This window comes from Pagrus pagrus, assembly GCF_965226575.1.
Source record: "Pagrus pagrus genome assembly, chromosome: 11".
NCBI lineage: Eukaryota > Metazoa > Chordata > Actinopteri > Spariformes > Sparidae > Pagrus > Pagrus pagrus.
This window is the reverse complement of record NC_140195.1, coordinates 13997568-14011151: the sequence shown is the minus strand read 5'-3', so window position 1 is coordinate 14011151 and position 13584 is coordinate 13997568.

The following is a 13584-nucleotide window of genomic DNA, read 5'->3' as shown; positions in this document are numbered from 1 at the left end:
AACCTTTGTCCAGTCATCCCACTTGTCCAGATATTTCACTGTGTGAACTGTATTTAACTAGTTTTTCTATCTGTTTTGTGATGGATACAAAATATTGTAGAAGAATACAAGTAGAAGTAATTAAAGTCAAGTGAACCTTTCATGTCAGCTATCCTTCAGCCCAGTGGGGATGAGTGATGAGGTCATTTGGTCGAGACTTGGACATTTTGTGTATCACTTCCATCATAACTTGTCATGTAAGTCTTTAACAAGACAGTGAGATAAAACTTTTTCCTTCGCCGTAGCCCTGCCTGTTTTACCTGGCGATTTTATGGAAACATCATTTTAAAAATGATGGGCGTCAACTCGCTGTCAGCGAGAAGAGAGAGTGAGAAAGTGAAGCTGGTGTATTGATAATACAGAAAATGCGTATTGAAACCTTTTGAAATATTCAGTATTCATTCTGTCTTTTCCATAATGGCCAGTGAATTCTACTCCAAAGAAGCAGTCATTGATTGAGGCTTTCCAGCTATCCATATGTCACAGGGAAGGTGGATGAATGGCTTAATTTCACCTGCACCCTTTGTTGACTGTGTGCCCGTGGTCGCATGCGTGTCTTCCTGCGAGGCGACTGAATGGCTGTTCCTCTGCGCATTGTTGAGTTCAGGGCTCGTCCTCCTACACCCTCATCATGGCCTTGCGCTGACGCATCCCAGAAGCCTCTTCACTCATTGACTCTTCTGTCCCCTTCCTCCCACGGCCTCGCTGGGCAGAATCCTGCTATTGTCCCACCACGCGGTGTACACAGGCTAGCAAACAGTCTGGCTCACACTCATACACACCATGTACAGTATGTACAAATGGATTCAAAACAACAGCATAGCATACCTGAACCTGTAGGAAAAAAACGTTTGCTCACATATCATATTGGGTTGTTTTTTTTTACAAGCTGAATAGTTCTCCAGTTGTTCCCACAGTTTGCCCCTCAACCCTAATCTCCTCTCAGTGGAAACCGAGCACTTCATTAAACCCAAAGTCCCTGTGTGTGTTTATAAGTGCCTGTGTCTGTTACTGTGGTTCTCTGTGCTTGGTAAGTAAGTGTATTAACCTTTAGCCTCTCTCACCATTGTTTCTATGACATGCCCCACTGCTACTGAAACCCTTTCCCAGAGATTTCGGCAAAATGTTGAATCTGCCAACATCTTGTGTTAATTTTGCATTTGGGTCGACGCCAGAGTTAAGGGATGAGAGCAAGTCTTAAGACCACATGCTATTGTACATCCCCCAGCTGGACTGATATGGAGTCCTTGTTATGTCATGAGAGGGGAGACATAAGTCACCCATGTTTTAGTTGAAACTTAATGTATTTTTAATATGAGTGATAAATCTGGACCCCAATTTTTTTTTGCTGTTTTTTTTCCTCAGGATTTAAAAGAGACCTATTGTGCTTTTTGATTTTTTTCCTTTCCTTCAGTGTTTTATAGGTTCTTGTGTACATAAAAGATCTTGAAAGCGAGAAAAGTCTAAGTTTGCACCAACAGAAGCTCATCTCTCACACAGAAAACACTGCTCCTGAAACGTCTCGTCAGTAGTCCCACCTTTAATTCTGTGACTTTGTGACATCACACTACATCACCATGTCATACATTTTCATAATTTATGCCTAGCAGGTAGTTTGGCACGTGAGAATTGATTTAGCGCAGTTGCTCTGTTGTTGCTAGCGGTGCTGGGTCAGGCATGTGTAAGCTGACCAATCAGAGGAGACTGAGGCAGGAGCTAAAACAGAGTGTTTTAGACAGAGGGGGAATACAGTGCTGCAGAACTGGACAGTATGAGAAAACTCAGGTGTTTTTTTAAGAACTAAAGCATGTAAACCTATTGTAGTAGTAACCCAAAATAAATTATGAACCTGAAAAGGAGCATAAAATGTCTCCTTTAAGATCTAGTTAGTGGGCCAATCTAACGACACTCTTTTCATTCTAAAAATAGATAAAACAAGAAACAAAACAATTTCTGAGCATTGCAGTCGACTATACATTGATGGTTACTGTGCCGAATAACCAAACGCTATTGCAAAGCTTTTTAGCGGCTGGCTGTTTCTTACACACAGAGGGCATTGTCTCCTGTAATGGAGCCCCCAGCCTCAGGGTCTGTTGCTCACAGCTCACAACTCATAGACATGTACGTTTAGATCTCCGCCTCAAAACCCATTGTTGCGGTTTGATATCCTTCCAAAGTATGTACATCATAGACTGATAAAAAGCATTCACAAACGGGAGCCACTAATAGTTTCATAAAGTCTGGGAATAAATCTGGGAGCGAACCCAGGATGCGTGGAGCTGCATACGTATATACCCATGTGGAATAAATGCAATGAAATGGAACTAGCTATAAACAGGAAATCCCTTGGCTCGCGTCCTCACCCACATATCAAAATCGATTTTGTGGTCAATTTTCCAGCAGCAATCATACAGTCATGCCTTAATGGCGCAAGGACATTGTTTCCTTACGCCCAAGTTTTTGACAAAATCCACTTTCCATCAGTTCTTCCCGCAAACTTCCATCATCTCTGATATTTTTTTTCCCCCTTTACATGAATTCCACAGATGTAAGCCACAGTCTGAAAACCCACCACTTTTCTGCCAAATGTGAGACTTCTGTGACTCACATCCTCGAGACATGCCAGAACACGTCCTCCGATGTCTATGTATTACGCTCCACTGATAATTAGTGCCTCTCAATTTGTTCAAGAATTTTTTCAAATCATTTTCACTCAATATATTTTATGACTGCGAGCACAAGCCAATACATGTCTCACACAATATACAAACAACATGTGATAGCCATCGAAACTCGTTTTCAAATTACACAATGCTGATATCCTCATTCATGTCACGACATATGTCCTTGTATTTTTCCAGGTGGAGCAGCACAGATAATGACTATCTGGTCAATATTTGAGCATTTCGCGAGACATCTCATTCAGGAAGACAAAAAAACAGATGTAAAAAAAAGTGAATATTGGACTTAAATTCATCAGATGTTCAGAAACATTACTTTGAGTGAATGCTTGTTCATTCAGTCCCTTCTATTGTAGCAGCCCTGAACACAACTGAATGTGAAAGTGCTGTGAGCTGCGATGAATGAATGTAGACATGAAGATTTTACGTATTGTCTATATCTGTATGTTTCTGTGTTGCACTAGCTGTGGAAACAAATCTCCCTCTGGGACAAAAAAATCAAAATCTAATGTTCCTCGAATCTCCTTAAGGCCAAAAAAAAAAAAACAAAGCTGATAGCCAGAATAAATGTTAGCTAAGTACGTTTCTGCAAGACCACAGATAAGTTAAAACTCTGTACGTTTCTTTATGTTGCAACTTTACGTTTGTTTTGATTTAATTTTCTATTTCTCTCTTGTCACAACACTGTGCTTATGCTCTCTTAGGTTAAGGCACATAATACACTTGTTAGGGTTAGGAAAACATCATAGTTTTGCTTAAAATACCTGATTTGGTTGCCACGATCACAGGATGGAGATGGTCCAACTTCCCATGAAAAATAAAACAGTTTTGGTCACCCCAAAAAAAAAAAAGTCTGGAAATATCTGCAGGTTTCCTTACAAATGACTAGAACTGCAGTCAGCCATTTGCCAGCTGAAACAATTAACGAAGCCCACGCTTAAACATCAAATATAGAGAAAAATGTAGAACAATAGAACAATATCCAAAAAAACAACTCTGATTGCTTGTTTGCTTGATTAAATAGAACAGGATACAGAAATTTCTATCTAAAACAAAAACATAAAAATGTCGATGTTTAATCACTTGAGAGAAGTGGAGGTGAATGTCCTTCATCAGTGCCTAAATCCAGGACCACTGCAGTTTGTAAATAAACAGAAAACACTCTTCTTCCTTCTTTTATTAAACTCTTCAACTCACCTGTTTTCCACCAGTGATACCGCTTCCTCTATTTCACCAGCTGCTAAATATTTTGCGAGCACGTGGCTCTGTCTGTAAATATCCTGTCAACTGAATGAAGCCGGAAGGTACATTTATTCAAAGTCAAATATCTGAATCACAAAAAGCCGTCACCACTTTAACAGCTTGACGAGGACGTCAACGTTGCTTCTTCCACGTCTGAAAATGGCTCCTTACATAACATTGCCCATGAAGTACTTTGCTTTGCTCTCAAGCTTTATCTCACTTTTGTCACCTCTCACTGCTTATTTCACTATACCGTACAGCTGTACACACATAGGCGTTGTCTCTTAGTAATCAGTTTCTGCTGCCAGATGACTTAAGGTGTAAAATTGGAATTTAATTGAGGCTTATAAATGTTTCCTGGTTACCAAGGTGCTTGGCAAGAATTGATTTAAAGAAGTGTGCACAAGGCCTGCACGGGAGTGTCCTGAAAACTGACGTAAACAAGAAATAAACTGCCTGAATGTTCATTGTTTTTGTCACGAGTCGAGATTTGTTCAATCTCTAACACTATGCAGGATTTGTCAATTTCTGTTTGTAAACACGCCTTTCAAAATTGATTAATTGAGACTCATTCTCAGGTCGTTAAATACCGACGCTTGGGGTTGATAAACAAAGCATCAGTGTTTGACAGCCTGGTAATGAGACTCAGCAATCATTTATCTTTCTCCAGAATCTCTAATGCACAGAAACGTCCCAAACACAACAAATAATAAGGAATTAAATAAACACAGGCAGAGGGCTGGGTCTCTGCAGGGACAGTCAGCGCCACACAGTTCAGTGGTTCACAGGTGATCATTGAGAGGGATTTTTTTTTGTTTAATTCTAGCATAGTCATAGTAATCCTTTGACTCTGATAAATTATCAAGGGTGACTAACATAGCTTGGCAGGCCTGAAATAACAGCTGACGCTCGGTGAAATCCAATAAAAAGAGTATCATGAATCATTGCTGCAAATTCCAGTTGTAAAGTTTCCTAAAAATATAATTTCACCGTCAATAACAAAGCATTGGGTAACAATACTACATTTGACTTGACATTTTACATTTGTAAAATGCAAGGCCACCAGTGCGCCAGTGCAGGAGAGCCCCCACAGATTCCAAATTTAAAAACCTGAGCGTCCTGTGCCTGTGAAATACAGACATTTACTTGGCGGTGAAGGGTTAATCAGCATTATGTGAACTTGTTGGAACAAAGGGCTTGAACGTAACCCCTAGATTCCACCAGATACGTGTCCGGTCCGGCTCCACTCCGCTCCGTCACGGCTCAGCCACAGCAGCAGCACCATCTCCTCTGCATTGCGTACCTGCTCCGTCCCAGCTCCAGCAGGACTTCTACTTGCATCCAGTGTAATCTTTGGGTAAAGGTAGGTTGGTTAAAGGTTAACAGCTCCTGTGTTGGCACCACTGATCCACTCACCTTTTTATCTTCATGTACTTCTGATATGGCCATACCAATTGCGCAATGATGCATGTTGAATTCCAAAACAGGAGATTATAAAGGCTTGTCCGAAGCAACAAAGTGTTTGTACTAAATTCTGCTGCCAAGTTTGTTAAAGATTATCACATGGATTCTTCAGTGACACAATCTGAGCTTGAGGAGAGGGTGAGGAGTTGCAGCGCAGCAGGGGTGAGTTATAAGAGACACCTGGGAGAAGAACAAAGCAGCAGCTGGCTTGGCTTTACTCCTTGGAAACCCCACAGACAATCTTTTAAAGGGTTAAACCGGGTCAGCATGCACACTCTTGCATACACACACATATACACACAGCCAGACACACACACATACACTTATTCACACATTTACAGGTCCAAACACAATCTCTAAGAAGTCCTGTTTGTTTCCTTAAGTTTGACTGAAATCATGGTTTTGTCTTTGGCATGTTGACACTGAGATGATCCATTACCAGTGTGAAGTGTTTGAGTCAGACAAACATCACTGAGCTTGTCCTCACAGACTGTCTTTGAAGTAGAAGTCTTTATCAACAACATCTGACATGGCAACCAGAGACCCCAGTTCTACATTAATAATCGACCATCAAGAGGAGATTGTACCCCGGTGTGTTGTACACCTGTGATCACAGGTTACACAATGAAGGGCTTCCCTCACAGGACAGGAAAGAGCCCTGTTAATACCAGCAGTTACACAGTAAAGTTATTTTATGACAACCTTATGACACCATGGAGATCCCAGGGTGTTTCCACCGCTGACTAATCTGAATAGTTTTACAACCAGGTGAAAGCTGTTTGAGAACCCCGAGGGTGATTACTCTACTTAGTTGGAATGCATATGAGAGAGAATAAGATTGTTATACTTGTTAGAGATTGCTCACTTAAGGAAAAGCCTCATTAACGCCCCCACAGACCTTCAGGCATGACCCCCTACACCTCTAACCACCAGTCTAATCACTTTCAGTCTGTGAAGACGTGGGTTGTGACGTTCCCTCCCCAGTCTGAATGGAATCACATCCAAGTTGCTCTAAGCTTAAAGGAGCATGAAGCAACCAGTGACCTTTCCTATCATATCTGGGGAATAATGTTAAGTGAAATAAGCTCAAGTGAAATTCAGTGTTCGCTTACCCGACAGACATGGTGGTGGTGGTGGGGGGGGGGCGCATTCATACCTAAGTGACTAGCAACACATGTACCTTCATCGGTCTCAATTCGGTAAGGCCAAAGATATACTTTTGTTTAATGTGCTCGGGTACGCATGAGGGCTGGCTCACGTACCCTGCGTCCGTTGGGAGCATTGGTTGTGCACTTTTGCAGAAATTAACACTACGTGTATGCAATATGCACATGAACGGTATGAACAGTGTAGTGCCAGTATGGGGATGTGACAGAGTCAGGAGTCAATTAGCAAATCAGTGGCAGCACGGACAACAGGGACCATCTCATGGGATCCCCCGGTGACTCCTGTAGTGTATAGGCGAGTGTGTGAACAACTACTGTATGTTCACGACACAGCCAGTTGTCTACAGAAACGTGTGCTTCAACAGCAAGTAAATCTTCTGCCTTAGGCTTTTACAATCAAACTACTTTGTTATAATTTAAATAATTGCAGAGGATAACAAAAATGTAGAATGTTGCTAGCCTTATCTTTTAATACAACAAAGCTGCGGTTGAACTTGACTCACTTCCTTTTTATTATGTCTTAAAAAGTGAGAAAACCACCAAACATTGCTTAACAAATCAAGTGATGAGTCCTGGAGGGAGTGGCATTGCACAATATTTAGATAAGAGGATCCAGTATGGCTCTCGTCACTCGCACAAACATATTGAAAATGAACGGTTTGTTTGATCTCAAGATTTTATGAGCTTTTAGACTCGTTCCTTTGCCCTGAGCTGTCCTTCGACTACAGAGATCAGTGTCGGACTGAAGGGGGGATTAAATGGGAAATACCAACAAAACACAACATGTAATGGAAATGAGCTCACCAGCTCGCTCTGGAGCCACCCAAGGACTGGGATGCATTGGAAGTAGGGACAAATAATTCACGTGTACAAAGCAGCACACACTTAAACACAATTAAGAAGGACACACACCAGATCTACTACGTTGAAGCTTGTCATTGTTTAGATCTAACCAAAGCAGAGGGTTTACTGGAAAGGCCCTGGAGATGGTGTACTGCTGAAACAAACATCAGTAATATTAAGAATTTCCCTCGAAACTCTGAGATGCACGTGCTGCTGCTGCTGATACTTCAGAAACACATACTTCAGATTACTCTTGAATGTTTCCAAACAAACAACTACTGTTGTATTACATAAGCCTTCTGCTGAAATCAGTCTTCCTGGCAAATTCAAAGATTTATAACTCAGGATGTCTGTTTGTGTCAGTATAAGTATTTGTTTTCCTCGAACAATATTACTTCCTTCATGTTCTCGAAATCTGGATTGCCTTATGCAAGAAGCTTTTCTGCAGGATTTGGTGGACCATACCAGTGGTTTTGCATGTCTACAGTTCCAGACATTTGCCAAAGCATGCAGCCATATTTTAACTTTTGTACTTAGCTTTTATAATATTTTGCTGAATTGTACAATTTTTCAAAATAAATGGTTCAGGTGATACACCCAGCTTAAAACTTGATTATGATTTTGTCCATAAACAACATTTTATTCTCTGACTTATTTTAACAGCAGAGATAATATCTCTATATTATACATTTCTTATGCGTGGTCCATGTTTAATTGGTTGGCAGGACAGATGTCCTGGGCATGAGTAGTTCGGATTGGACCGCCACGTGATTCACACCATGTTTTAGACCAAAACATTCGAGCTGGGTGGGATGCACAACTCTGTCAACTGTGCTGTTTACTTGCAAGATCGTGATGAAACTTAGGATGATGAGTCACACTTGACTTATTCCAACTTCTCGAACACCAGCTGCTGTCTGTTGGTTCCTGAGGCTGGTGGTTGGTTAATCGATGATGAAGTAGCAATATCCATCTTTTTTTTTTTTTTTAATGTCTGTTACTCTCTGCTTACGTCGTCTTCCTCTGTATACTCTTGTGCAAACTGACACAGCTGTTCTGGGTTCTGGAGAATCAGTTCTCTGTCTGACATTTTGTTGTGAAAGCATTACTGCACCACAGAGTTACTTACCTTGCTAACTGATTTTTAGTTTACTAACCTGCATGCAGAATTTTCAACCCTGTTTATACAAAGACAGCGCACATCTGACTTCGACTAAAACTTCTTCGTAATTTGAAGTAAGCTTAATTATACAGTGAAACTAAAATTTTTATTCCAACATTCATATTTGATAATAATTGATGTTCTCCGTAGAGTTTCCAATCATAGCATTTGACTCACTGTTGGCGCCGCTGTCGCAAAAACAGTGTTAGCAACATGGCTACCGCTAGCAGCCCGGCTATATAGTCCAAAGCAAAAAAACAACCGTAAGAATCCCAATTTGACCTGGAAACCCTGATCTCAGTGCTATGAAAAGGCAGAATAAAACACTCTGTTGTATTAATATGTAGGCAGGTTTTGTTACTTACTGATCTAGTAGAAGAAACATTAGGGAAAACACATATCAACAGGGGAACAGACTATGACGCAACACCGGTGCTCTCCATTTAGTGCATTCTTGTTTTACCTTGGTTTCTATCACTCTCCCTCTTCACCTTCCATCAGTGGGGTTATTTTCTTTTGCAGTTATTCCAGTTGTTCCACTGTTACCTGGGGATAGCAACCAAGGAAAACCATGTCTCTTCCTGTTGTGGCTGTGCAGTGGCAGCTCTTCCTTTGTGCTGAAAAATCGAAAAATCGAACCCTGTGGCAAACCGAATAACATTGTGAAAGCAAGTTTATAGGAAACTAATCTACATGTATACGCGGATAGTGTCATTTTTATTTTATTTTTTTACAGTCAGTATTTACTTCAGAATGATACATTTAAGCAAAAAATGTTGTCTATTGCCAGTTTAAGTAACTTCAACAAAAGACAGCACAGATATGTTTTTCAATACGATTTGATTTCTCCGCAAGTTGAGTTTGATAGAAAAATGACCAGAAAACAATGGGCTCCTGAAATGCATATAAAAATGACAACAGCAGTCTGATGAGTTGGGAAATGAGTGTCGGTTAGGTCAGTTGTAAGCAAGGATTTACTGGGCTGCTTGTGCTAACCACCAATATGGTCCGTTAAGCCGCTCGGTTCCTCTGTGTGTGGCGGACTGCGGTGGATTTCTGACAGACAGCGGGGCTGGTACTGGCCTACGGGGCTTAGTTACAGCAATAAAAAAAAAAACAGAACACAGGTCACATCTACTGCCACACAGTAGCTTCTATCTGCTACTTCAAAACAGCATCTGTTAAAGCCATTACAGCTCCACAGTGAAGGATGAACAGAAAGGAAAGAGGTGAAAAGGGAGCAGGAAGAAGTATGGAGTGAGAGCAACGAGCAAGGCGGCCTTCAGTTACAAGGTCTTTCACAAAGGGATAAAGGAAGCTCCGAAGCATAAAACACAAATGAAGAAAGTGTAGTGTGTATGGGATTGGATGTAAGGCAGATGTCATTTGTTTGGAGCTGTGGCGCATCACGGAAAGAGTGTCGTTGAGTTCAGGGACTCTTCTGACAGAAGGTGGAGCATGCATAAAGGCACAAATCATGGAAAGCATAAAACTGAGGCTAATCCTGCTAACCTGAGAGGATAAATAGATGAATATTAATCACCAGAGTCTAGAAAGCTGTGTGATTCAAGATGTGCTAACACTGGTCTGTCAGTTGGTTGTTCCACCATTTTGGCCCAGATTGAAATATCACAACAGATATTAAATGTATTGCCATGAAGTTTAGACAAACATTCATGGTTCCCAGAAGATGCAGCCTGACTTCGGTGATCCTCTGACATTTCCCATGAGGTTGACGTTGCTGGTGGTGTTAATTGAAATGTCTCAACGACTACTGGACACACTGTCATGAAATTTTGTACAAACATTCATGTTCCCCATAGGATGAATTTTAGTACCTTGGTGATTCCCTAACTTTCATCAGCCCACGGTAATGTTAGCAGTTAATGTTTCCACAACCAAACTCCATTCAGGGAACAAGCATTTTAAAAGTTGTTTGCCTGTCGTCTCGCCGACAGACCTGACAAATAATGAATTCTGGCTTTTGACAGCATTATGATGTTGTTAATACGCCGTCCTTTTGATCCATTTATTGCCGTCAGATCACAGCAAAATCGCTTTGTTTTGGGTTCACACCGTTGTGGTGTGACAGATTAATTCAGCCAACGTCTACTTGCTGGTCACAGTTACTAATTAGTGATTTTAACACACCTATTAATATTCTGCCACTCACCAGACAAAGATGGACAGGCGCTCTGCAGCTGAGAACTGGGCAACTAACTGGTCAGCCACAGGTAGCGCTGAAAGCAGACGCAGCTCCTGAAAAAGACGGTGAAATTCACCAAGCTGGGTGCTGCGCAAGTAACGCAAATAAAAGTTAATAATCCCGAGATCAAATTCGTTTAATGCAAAGTGAATATTTTCAGTCAGAGTCATGATGAATCTAATTTGTCAGAATAATCCTACTTGTACATGTATTAGATTAGAGGGAGGTCTAATGTGAGGCATTTCATCTGTGCTAATGTCAAATGGCCGTGCTGCTACGGCCAGATAAACAATAGCTGACTGATGTAGGGATGGTTGCAACACGTCTGAAAAAAGTGTTCCAACAATCAGAGTAATGACAACTGAATGCATCTTGGCTATCATACTTGATGGAGGCGTGTATGGACACGAACAAAAATCTGCATCAGATGTGTAGAGACAGAGAAAGACAGTGGTCCGTCACCAAAGAATACTGTCTGCCATGTGACGCTGAGCAGATACTGCGAGAAATGACAAAACAAAGACTCAGAGAGAAAACTCAGCTGTCCCGCTTTGGCTATTACAGCAGTCAAAAACTTCAATGCCAGGAAAAAATGGTATCTCGATGAGTGAGGCGGCAGACTAAACATCTGACAGGTACATGTTACCCAAGTTAGACCTTTTTAGTAGAGTATATATCAGTTTGTTATGTGTGTGTATTCAGGTATTCAGGTCAGGTATTTTTGCCTTCTCTTGGGTCAGGAAGTTTACGTTTCAATTTACAGCTGTGTTCAAACACCCCGTCATGGAATGGGAACAACGGGCTCCGATTGGTTCTCAGGCTTCATGAAAAGGGGAATAATATTATTTAGATACATGTTTTGTGGTGTGTTCTTCACTCTTACCCCAGGTTACAAGTTGGAGCTCATTGTATTTGACATCACATCATCATATAGCTGTGATACAATTGGAGTAGTTTGAAACATCTCTCTCGTAGATGACAAATAAGCGTACTTTGTGTCAAAATATGAGAGCTCTACCACAAAAAATCAGCGAATAACAGGTGTAGGATGTTGACAGAAAGTGTTCCAACCATAGTCTCCTCCTACGGTATATCCACTAAACAACAGCATGCTTGCATTGTAATTGTGAGCATGTTTTAATTTATTTCTGAGCACAACTACAGCCTCAAAAAGTCACCAAATTGGCTGTAGTCTCTTTTTTCTCCCCATTTTATTACTTTCACTGTAATGACCAGACTATTCTCAAGGCAGCAGAATCACTGGACACAGACATGACCTCAGTGGTGATCATCAGTTTGCTATTTAGTTCGTCATAGCCTGATGAACTCTTTGCGATTTAAAAAATAGCGACTCAATTATTTAATCAGTTTTAATGGATATTTGAGGTGTGTTAAAACTTGGGCCTCACAGATTTGGCAGTCTTTTCTGTTGGTAATTATGACATCGTACATAGCGGGTTAATTTCTGAAAAAAAAAAAAAAGAAGAAGTTTGAGAGGGCAACAACATGTCTGGCAGGTGTAGTGTGAACCTGTGAAGTGTTCAAATTATTATCTGAACTGTTAGCTGTAAACATGCATCACGGTTTAAAGAACGACCTCCTAGTGACCTGCCGAGCTTTCTTAGAGATAAGAACAAACAGCAATCAGGGACTATTACCGCATTTTTGGAGCAATCTCTTTCCCTTTGGCTTGTTCACAAAATGTCTGGTCATTTGACCACTAATGTTTTTTTTTTTCCCAAGTGCACCATAACATAAGAAGTCATAGCTAATTGAGATAAAGGTCAAAACCATGAGACTAAAGCCAAGATGTAATAACCTGGAATCATCCTTGAAAAGCCATCTGTATTCAAGTGGAAGTTGAGTGAATAACATGTTGAAATGTTTTCCCACGAGCTGTTATCAACCTCTAGTCCAAAGTGCTGTTCCTAGTAATGTTGAGTACCTCAGTTCTTTGTTTTCCAAAAATCTGTTGCCTTCTGGCCTTGAGGTGGCTGAGGATCATGCACGCACACTCGGCCAAAAACTTCTCACACAGCATCCAAAGCCACTCTTCGTGCAGTTATCTGGGGTCAAAGAGCAGGAAACTCAGATCTTGAGAGGAAATTGATGTCTAATTGTCTGCTGAGAGAGCTCCTTAAGGACATCAAGTCAAGTGATGAGATAAAATGAAATTTATTGTCTTCTCAATCCTCAGAGAACAGCTTTCTTTGAGTTTCATTGCACTTGGCACCTCGTTTGACATGGGGATAGCTCCAGACAGATGTTCCCCTCAAACACATCTGTCAGCTTTTCTTTGGAGCTATTTGATGTATTTCTCCTCGGGTGGGCGAGGCAGGGTCAAACACTCACGAGGATACAATACGCTGAAGACTATGAAGGGCGGGGTGGTAGAAAAAACAGCAATGATGAAACAAAGAGTTTATGGAAAAGATGCAGGATGCTGATTGTGAGCTATTTCTCTGCAGTTATCCCAGCTTAGTGGTTTGGGATAAGTACTGATTTGAATACATTTGAGAAAGAATTGTCATCTCAGCAGAGGCTAAGCTGGAGTGATTTGTGGTCGCACAGCAGTTTTAAACAACAGCTGTTTTGTGGAGAAGAAAAACATTGATCAAGCATCGTGTCTTTATTATTCAAAAAACAATTTGCAGGATGCTACTCACTCTTTTGAATCCCGTGTCGAGTGAAAGAAACGTCAGCAGAATGGAATGAGGCACCTAGTTGATCCTGGATGACGGGAAATGATGTGGAACCCAGACTTACCCCAATCTGTGATTC